The sequence below is a fragment of the Saccopteryx bilineata genome, chromosome 2 (assembly GCF_036850765.1).
Source record: "Saccopteryx bilineata isolate mSacBil1 chromosome 2, mSacBil1_pri_phased_curated, whole genome shotgun sequence".
Classification (NCBI taxonomy): domain Eukaryota; kingdom Metazoa; phylum Chordata; class Mammalia; order Chiroptera; family Emballonuridae; genus Saccopteryx; species Saccopteryx bilineata.
In genome coordinates, this window is record NC_089491.1 from 169,748,379 (window position 1) to 169,758,435 (window position 10,057).

Genomic DNA, 10,057 nt, shown 5'->3' on the forward strand with positions numbered 1-10,057 from the left:
ACCCTCTGTATCCAAAATGGGGAAGGCTTGTTTGTCAGCATGGGGTAAAGGTGAGGAAGACAAAGTCTGAGCCTGGAAGAGGTGGATAAATACCTGTGAACATTATGTCCTCACTGTTTTCAGAGGTAAAAGAGAAGGTGAGATCTAGAAAGCAGTCGTTCCAATTAAGGAAGCACCAAGGCTGCCTGACCTGTGGTGGTGCAGTGAATAAATGTTGACCTGAAACACTAAGGTCGCCAGTTCAAAACCCTGGGCTTACCAGGTTGAGGCACATAACAGGAAGCAACTACTATGGAGTAGATGCTTCCTGCTTCTCCCCCTCTTTCTCACTTTTCCCTCTCTCTCCCCTCCTCTCTCCAAAAATCAATAAAATAAATCTTTAAAAAAAGGCAAAGGATGTGTTCAGATAATCTTGTTCCTCTGGCTTATTCCCAGAAGAAGTGAGGATCATCCAAAGCCTGTAAAGATGGGAGTAATGCTTTGAACAAGTAGTTGAAGTTTCCAAAGAGCTACGACTCTTCCTAACTCTGACCAGTCTTGGTATCTGTTCATCTTAAGCCATTCTCTACTACCCAACTTGGATATTGCTTCTTTCCAGCAGGGCTGTTTCCACTGACCCACCATGATTCAGTCTATGGTGCTCCTTTGCTATATCTTGCTGTACCCAGTGGTAACCTTTGGGCCCTGATCTCCCACCCATCTTTCTCAGAAACCGGGCATCCTCTGAATACGCTCTCCAAACAGATTCCTCTCCTAGAACCGAAAACCTGCCGATATCTCTTGCACATAGCCTCCTCCTTAGCCCCTCTGCCTGAGTCCCTATCCAGCTTTGCTCTGGAAGTGGTCCTGGAGGAGGTTGGCTGCTTAATCAAAGCCCAAATTCTGCAGCTTCAGCTTGTTAGAATGGTAGGGAAGGACATCACTGAAAGCCTCATTCGTGAGAGTAAAAAACACAACGAGGAGGAAGGGATTAGCAATACCAAGGTCATTCTGAGGGATCTGGCAGGGGAGCTTAGGTAGATCCAGCACTCAGGTACCCTGCCTGAAGTGTGTCAGCATGAATACACATAGGTGCTCAAGGAGGTGGGACAGCTGATGATTGAAAATGCTGAGAGGCTCCCTTCCACTGAGCTCGTAAGAGAGTTCAAGCCTATTGTCATCAGTGTTACCCAGAAGTGCCTGGAAGAATCTTGGAAGGATCTTGAAACAGTAGGCAAACAGCTGATGGAGAGCCCTGAAGCTAAGAGCTTCACAGTGTCTCTGGAAGATGTTATACTTTGTCAGGGGAATAATAACCATTCTGATATGTTATACAGTGGGCTTGGTAGCTAACCATTTTCGTATTCATATAAGATAGGGAAGGCCTAGTCATCCTATTTTCTCAAATGTCTCTTATAGGACTGTGTATAGAGCTGGGCACAACAGGTAGTTAAAAGTGTTGGGGATAGCGTTGGGCAAATGTAATACTTTCCATCTGATCCCAGTGCTAAAAGACGTGACCAGAGTCGTCCTTGCCCCTTCTATTAGGTCTAGCCCCTTTCACACCCAGTTTCTCTTTCAGTTGTCAAATACTGTATGTTAATTATGTACCAGACATGAAGGGTGTTTTTAATCTTTTCCCATTCATTTAGTGTACTTCTAATTCTCTAACTGGATGCTGTAGCTTGCTTACGTTATTTTTTAAATGAAAAGAAAAAGTTGCTTCTATATTAGAATCAGTTATCTGATCAGTTTTTTGGGGGGTGTAATACCAGTGGCCGAGGCCAGGCAGATTCACATTGGATTCGAGCAGATGATAGAGAAACTGTGGAGCTGAAAGGTGTCTGGCCATTACCCGTTTATTGGAGGCTCACAAGGACAGGTGAGCAAATAACAAAAGAGAAAGAGCTAATACAGGGGGTAGTCAACCTTTTTATACCTACCGCCCACTGGTTCCATAGTAATGGTGATTTATAAAGTAGGGAAGTGACTTCACTTTATAAAATTTATAAAGCAGAGTTACAGCAAGTTAAAGCATATAATAATAATTATTTACCAAGTACTTTATGTCGGATTTCTGCTAAGTTTGGCAGAATAAATCTTTATTAAACAACTTACTATAGTTAAATCTATCTTTTTATTTATACTTTGGTTGCTCTGCTACCGCCCACCATGAAAGCTGGAATGCCCACTAGTGGGCAGTAGGGACCAGGTTGACTACCACTGAGCTGATAAAGGAAAATCTGCTATTCTCAGTAAGGGAAAGAGAGCAAGGAAAACCACACCTCATGGTGGCGGGAGAGCAATCTGGGAGAATCTCTGCCCAAGGGCAGCACCCTTAGCCTTATATAGGCCGTGCACACGTGCCTCTGCCACGTGTTCATGCACTAATCAGGCAAAGTGCTTGCAGCTGGTAAACTGGCAAGCAAGACTAACACAGCTGCCCCAGAGGGGAGTGATAGAGGGAGGAAGGAAGAGAGAAGCATCAACTCACTCCATGTATACAGTTGTGCACCCATAGATTGCTTAAACCAGAGACCTTGGGGTTGAGCGGTGACCTCAGAATTGAACCGGCAACCTCAGCGCTCTGGGGCAATGCTCTATCCACTGTGCTACCAGCCAGGGCTATATTATCTCTCTTAACTCTGGGTCTCTGTTGGTCTTTTGTGAGCTAAAGAAGGAATATGGCAGGGACATACAGAAAATGCTAGTTTTTTGAGGCTGAGTTTGTGACAAGAGGACAAGGTTTGAGCAGTCATTCCAGATGAACAAACTTTGCAGAGATATTGGTCGCTAGGAAAAGCAACCATCTCCTCTCATAGAACAAAACTGAGCAGAGTGAGTCTGAGTCTATCAGAGCAGTCTCCCCTTGCACTGACTGGATTGTGTGGTAACTTAGGGTCTCAACTGTGTAGAACTGGAGTCCCCAGTGATCTGGAATGTGGAGACTAAGAACAATTGTGTCCGATTCCCCATTTCATGACCCCAACCTTAAAAAGAGCAGAGACTGGGAGTTGATGGGTAAGATGTCCTGTGACAGCCCTGGCCTCCTTCAAACCACAGCCCAAAGGGAACAGTTTGAGTTCTATCTTCCATTCCAGCATAGTCTGATCCAGTTTAGTAAGGTGACCAACTTTTTTACAATAAAAAAGAGGACAAAAATAAATGGAAGAAAACAGTATCGTAAATAAAAGAAACATTTTATTCATTGCAACAGAATACACTAAATATGATAAATGCATAAGGGAAACATTTGTAATACTTTATATTGTAATTATGCTTACATGCCTATTAATTTTTAATAACTAAGAAAAAAAGTACTCATTTAGATACAAATACGTCACATCACACGCAATGGATCGACTCTGCATCGATCGAATACAGACTTTTACAGATTAGTCTTCTAACATCAAAAAGGAGGACATGTAGGAGGACATTTTTTCGAGGGAGGATGGAACTTACAAAAGAAAGACTGTCCTTTCTAAAGGAGGACGATTGGACACCTTAAGTGTAGGCATTATCTGAGAGCCATTATAGCCTGATTCTTCAATGCATCGTGGTTCTCATTTCATGTGGAGCCCAGAAAAGGACCTTGGTGCCTTTTCCCTCGTCCTTGGGGATCTGGCTACCCTGTGCATGCTCTTGGTTCTGCCAGATCCTGCTCCCAAAGTCCTTGCCTGGCCTCACTTATTTGGTTCACTACCAAGGATCCTGATAGGCTCAGCACTGAGGATTTCCCTGGAGCAAGCTGACCACCAGCCTTCTAGACAGACCCTGCAATTTCATCTTGACAGGCTGGGGTTTGTGAAAGCCATGCTGTTTTTTTCAACTAGACATACACACAATGGCACGGGAGGGGCTTCTCAGGGGAGGCTCTGGTCTGTGTTCTGTAGCTAATAGGCAGGGTTCAGCCTGATCAGGGAAAACAGGATGTGCATTCTTTTTTTTTTTTGTATTTTTCTGAAGCTGGAAACAGGGAGAGACAGTCAGACAGACTCCCACATGCGCCCGACCGGGATCCACCTGGCACGCCCACCAGGGGTGACGCTATGCCCACCAGGGGGCGATGCTCTGCCCCTCCGGGGCGTCGCTCTGCCGCAACCAGAGCCACTCTAGCACCTGGGGCAGAGGCCAAGGGGCCATCCCCAGCGCCCGGGCTATCTTTGCTCCAATGGAGCCTTGGCTGCAGGAGGGGAAGAGAGAGACAGAGAGGAAGGAGGGGGTGGGGGTGGAGAAGCAAATGGGTGCTTCTCCTATGTGCCCTGGCCGGGAATCAAACCCGGGTCCCCCGCGCGCCAGGCCGACGCTCTACCACTGAGCCAACTGGCCAGGGCCAGGATGTGCATTCTTTACCCGGTTGCCATGAGCAAGATCATCATGGGTACAATGAGGTCCAGCTGTTGCCAGAAGAGGGAGTCGACAAACTCAGGCAGAGCTTTGTATTTTGCTGCTCAGAATGACTTCAGTACACCCAAGGAATGAGGCAGAGTTGGGGCTAGACCTGGGTCCTCTCACCAGAGGGTTGTCAGGGGGACCCAGGGTGAGCTTTGTTCTTAAACCTGCAGTAGGCTGGGGTCCAGCAGTTGATCCAGCATTTCTATGAGAAAGAGGCAAATACCCTGTCAGATACTCGTGTAGAAGTGAATTGCCCAGGGGTGACAAGCAGCAACCCCATGGGAGGGTAAGACAGCTAAAGAAGTGAACTCAGATCCCTCCTTATTGTGGGCCCTACTCAACATCCATGACTTAAATACTGTTCCTAGAAGTCTTGTGCTTTATTATAAAGGGGTTATTCAGAGAAGGCAGTAATTCTTGAAAAACAGCGTGCTGTTCAAACTCCAACTAAACAACTGGTCCATTATCCATAAGATAAGCAGTACTTAAAATTGAATAATTAAAAAATTATCATCAACTTCCTTGTTCTAATCCTCAGATATGAAATGGAATATTCAACTACGATTATGTCAGCCTGTTATTATCCATGCTGGTGAAGAGAATCTTCTCATCGCAAAAAAAAAATTATTTTTTTGCCTGACCTGTGGTGGCACAGTGGACAAGGCATCGACCTGGAACACTGAGGTCACCAGTAACAACTGTTCAAAACCCTGGGCTTGCCTTATCAAGGCACATATGGGAGTTGATGCTTCCTGCTCCTCCCCTTCTCTCTCTCCTCTCTCTCTAAAAATGAATATATAAAATCTAAAAAAAAATTTTTTTCTCCCCTTCATGATAAAATCAAGTGACTCCTGCCCTGGCCAGATAGCTTGGTTGGTTTAGAGCAGTGGTCCCAACCCCTGGACCACAGACCGGTACTAGTCCGTGAGCCATTTGGTACCAGCCGCAGAGAAAGAATAAATAACTTACATTATTTCCGTTTTATTTATATTTAAGTCTAAATGATGTTTTATTTTTAAAAAATGACCAGATTCCCTCTGTTACATCCGTCTAAGACTTACTTTTGCTGCTTGTCTCAGTCACATGATACATTTATCCGTCCCACCCTAAAGACCGGTCCATGAAAATATTTTCTGACATTAAACCGGTCCGTGGCCCAAAAAAGGTTGGGGACCACTGGGTTAGAGCATCGTCCTGAAGTGGCAGAGGTTCCACTTCGATCCCTCAGTCAGGGCATATACAGGAACAGATCCAGTGGTGGGATTCATCCAGTTTGCACCAGTTTGATAACTGATACCTAATTTTTTGTTGAGTTCAGCAAACCAGTAGTTAAAATGGCACTTGTAATCAGGATTCTCTCTAAAGTGGGTGCCTGGGCAGCTGCCCAATGTAGAAATCACATTTACATTCCTTACTCTTTTTTATTTTATTTTATTTTTTTAAGATTTTATTTATTCATTATAGAGAGAGGGGAAAGAGAGAGAGAGAGAGAGAGAGAGAGAGAGAGAGAGAGAAAGGGGAGGAGCAGGAAGCATCAACTCCCATATGTGCCTTGACCAGGCAAGCCCAGGGTTTTGAACCGGCAGCCTCAGCATTTCCAGGTTAACGCTTTATCCACTTCGCCACCACAGGTCAGGCCCTTACTCTTTTTTAACGTTCAGCTGTGCAACAGCATATTCTAAGTGTCCATAGTAATGTTCATTCTGTCCATAGGTGAAAAAAATTGCAAGTGAGGACGCCAATCAAGAAGTAATATGGAGCCTGACCAGGCGCTGGTGCAGTGGATAGAGCGTCAGACTGGGATGCGGAGGACCCAGGTTCGAGACCCTGAGGTCGCCAGCTTGAGCATGGGCTCATCTGGTTTGAGCAAGGCTCAACAGCTTGGACCCAAGGTTGCTGGCTTGAGCAAGGGGTCACTCGGTCTCCTGAAGGCCTGCGGTCAAGGCACATATGAGAAAGCAATCAATGAACAACTAAGGTGTTGCAACGAAAAACTGATGATTGATGCTTCTCATCTCTCTCCATTCCTGTCTGTCTATCCCTCTCTCTGACTCTCTCTCTGTCTCTGTAAAAAAAAAAAAAAAAGCAATATGGAAATAACAGTTTTATTGTTCTTTGTCAGGTATTATTTAATTTTTTTATTAATATTTTAAACGTTCTTATAATCTAGTTTTGTTTACCTCTTTTACTCTTATTTAAGCATTAAATGCATAAAATAATAAACTACCTTTCGGTATATCTTTTTTATACTTAAAGTGGTCATTAGGGTGGAGAACCAGTTGTTAAATTATTTGAATCCCACCACTGAACAGATTGATGTTCCTGTCTCTCTCTCACTCCCATCTTCTCTCACTAAAATCAATAAATAAAAATTTAAAATAAATAAAATCAAGTAACTCCTTAAATCACATATATGCTTGCTATATTTTGTTAAGGTCTGGTACTACAATAAGTTTAGATTTCTCAAACAAAGATCGCATGACTGTAGGAACCAGAATGCTGCACAGCCCAGCAGCTCTTTTATAGATATGCTAATCTACACATTAAAAATCAGTGGTGAGAGAAATGGCGCTGTAAGGAGCGATACCGATAAATCTCCCTAAAACTTCAACAAGATCTTCAACTAGAGGCAGAAAAATCTATCCTTGGAGCCTCCAGAAGTTCCACACTAAACACGAAGGTATGACTGAGCGAAAAATTGACTAAATATATAATCAACCCTGAAGGAAATAAGGAGGAAGAAACACTCCGCCTTCCTCACTAACCTAAATAAGGGCTGCTTTCACTGGGAACTGAGAGTATAGGAACTAAGGCGGGCATAGGGTGTGAATAGAACCAGGCTGCGGCACAAACATCTGAATCAGGCTGTGGCATGGACATCCAAGCTGAGGAAAAACTGTGCTTGTGGCAACCCAGTCAACACAAGCTAACGCTCGTGCTAAACCCAGACAAAGAAAGGCACTTGGGACAGCCATCTGCCCCGATCTCCTAGTCGGTGCGCACAGATAGTGGGCGAGAGATTCCTCCGAGTGCCCCCGGAGGGGGGGCAGAGTCAGAGGCCTTTGTGTGGGCCGAAACCAGAGTCTTGAGGTCGCCCCTGTGCCCCGAAAAGCAGCGCGCGTGAAATTTCCTATGCTGGAACTTTTCCATGCTGGCGGGGCGCCTCACCGGGAGTGAGAGGCGGCTGGCCGGATATCCTGGTCAGCGAGTGCGGATAGTGGGCGAGAGATTCCCCCGGGCATGGCCGCCTGTGTTCCTGGACAAAGGGGCAGAGTCAGAGGTCTTTGTGTGGGTCGAAACCCTGCCTGATTATACTAGCGGCTCTGACTGATTGATCCTTACCCAGAGCCCTGCGCTGAGTGGGAATAGAGTGGGGATTTGCCAGCTCTTTGAGCCTCTTACTCTCCAGGCAGAGGCAGCAGCAACCCCATAGCTGGATCATCAGGCTACTAATTCAGGAAGGAAAGACTAGGAGAGAGGCTCTGGGAATACAGACTCTCTCATTGGCGGAGCCGGCAAATGCTAATGAGCCTCAACTGCCTATGAGACTGAAGCCCAATATATGACATCGCCATAGAGACTTATCAACTGCAAACCTCTACCTAAGCGTGCCACAGGGGCAGAACCTGGGGTACAGAGTCACCAACCAGGAAGAGGGAGAGAAAAGAAAAAGCAAGAAGATAACCTCTCAAAATCAAGAATAATCCGCAGACTTTATAACCTATCCCATTTTGTTATATTTGTTCATTTGTTTCTCTTATCTTCTTGTCTTGATTATTTTCTCCCTCTTCCAATTTGGTTGTTTAATTCTCTGCTGGTCTTACTCTCTCCTCTCCTTAAATTACACTACCCATAAGTGTTACATCTCCCATTATCTTTTCTTTCTTCTTCCTTTCTCTCTATGAGGGTTGCACTCCAAAACCCTTAACTCTCTCTCTCTCTCCTTTTATTCTTTTTTCTCTTTTTGTGTTTTCCTCTTTCTTTTTTTTTCTTTTTCTCCCTCTATATTAGTTTCTTCTTTTCTCCTTTACTTTTACTCTCATTCAATCCTCAATCACGAACAAATTACATTATCTGGGACTCAAATTTTTCTTGTGGCGCTTTGGGGGGTTTTTACTTCTCTTTTTCAACTCACTAGCAGTGCTCCCAACCCTGGGAGTAATTTTTTAACTTTTTTCCCCTTTTTCCTGTTTCCCTCTTATTCCTCTCATCATATCTCATAGTCAACCATCACCTAAAAGCAAATTATTTTATTCTTGACCCAAATTTTTTCCTGTTTTGCATTTTGTGGGTCCATACCCCCTTTTTTGCCCCTTTATCACTTCTCCCCAACTCAGGCCCACCATTATAGGTAGTTTTTGTTCTATTTAGCACAATATAATTCACAGTTCACCACAAGATTTTCTCAAGAAGGAGGGGAGAGGAGAAGAAAGGAAAAAAAAGAGGGAGGAAATAATAATTTTTTTTATTTATTCTTTTTTTTAAACTTATTATTCTTTATTAATTCTCATTAATGCTATCAAAACCACCCTCAGATGCCATTAAGGAAAAAGAAATCGAATATCATGGATACAAAAGACAGAGAGGTAACACAGATAGATGAGGAAAAATCTATGGAGAAAAAATTTAATATATTGGAAACCTTGGAGCTAAATGACAGAGAATTTAAAATAGAAATCCTAAAAATACTCCGAGATATACAAGAAAACACAGAAAGGCAATTTAGGGAGCTCAGAAAACAACTCAATGACACAAAGAATATATTACCAAGGAAATTGGTACCCTGATTTATTAATGTCATCCCATTACCATTAATAAAAATTTATTATAAAAAAAAAGAAATAAAGAGAAATTTGATATGCAAAGAAAAAAAAACAAAAAAAAAAAACAAATCAAACAGAGATGAAAAACTCAATTCACGAGCTGAAAAACAAAGTAACAAGCTTAGCTAATAGAACAGGCCAGATAGAAGGTAGTATTAGTGAAATAGAAGACAAGCAACTTGAGGCACAACAGAGAGAAGAAGAAAGAGACTCAAAAATTTTAAAAAATGAAAAAGCCCTACAGGAATTGTCTAACTCCATCAAAAAGAATAACATAAGAATAATAGGTATATCAGAGGGAGAAGAGAGAAAAAGTGGAATGGAGAACATATTCAAACAAATAATAGATGAGAACTTCCCAAGCCTGTGGAAAGAACTAAAGCCTCAAATTCAAGAAGCAAACAGAACTCTGAGTTTTATTAACCCCAACAAACCTACTCCAAGGCACATCATAATGAAATTGGCACAAACTGACAAAGAAAAAATTCTCAAGGCAGCCAGGGAAAAGAAGAATACAACATATAAAGGAAGGCCCATTACATTATCATCAGATTTCTCAACAGAAACTCTACAAGCTAGAAGAGAGTGGACCCCAATATTTAAAGTCCTGAAAGAGAGGAACATTCAGCCATGAATACTATACCCATCAAAGCTATCCTTCAAATATGAGGGAGAAATAAAAACATTCACAGATACAGAAAAAATGAGGGAATTTATCATCAGAAAACCCCCACTCCAGGAATTACTAAAGGGGGTTTTCCAACCAGATGCAAAGAACAAAACAAAACAAAATCACAAGTAAAAGTTCCACCAAGAACACAATAAAACCAAATTTAAACTGTGACAACAACAAAAAAAAT